Raw genomic sequence first — 512 nt, 5'->3', positions numbered from 1 at the left:
AATCTCACAGTGAATGTTTATTTCCAATAACTAGTTTTATGTAATATTATCTTATTATTATTATGATAACCTTATTTTCACATTTTTGTAAACTTTTGGTGTGGGTAATAATTGATGATACAATTTCGGAAACTTTACACTCAATTTTTGTAAAAAAATTAAATTTATTTATTAATTTTTCATATAAATTCCTGTAAGAAGATTGCTTTTTGTATATAAAAGATAATTAATACAGTATGCTAACCAAAACCAGATATATACATCTTAGTTTTGTATGCGTATTATCCTTATTAATAATTTTCCTATATTCTAAAATAGCATTTGAACTAAATAGGTTATAAATTAACATGCGATATTGTGATCTTGGAAGGTATTTCATTAAAATAGAACTCTTTGACAAACAGACAAAAGATAAGATATAATATAAAACTATGAAACTTTTCCTAAATATTAATCAATCAGGTTTTAACTTTTTTTTTATACAGATTTGCAATGTAATTGTTCAATGATCA

This window comes from Limulus polyphemus, unplaced genomic scaffold (assembly GCF_000517525.1).
Source record: "Limulus polyphemus unplaced genomic scaffold, Limulus_polyphemus-2.1.2 Scaffold6760, whole genome shotgun sequence".
Lineage (NCBI taxonomy): Eukaryota > Metazoa > Arthropoda > Merostomata > Xiphosura > Limulidae > Limulus > Limulus polyphemus.
This window is presented reverse-complemented; position numbering follows the sequence as displayed.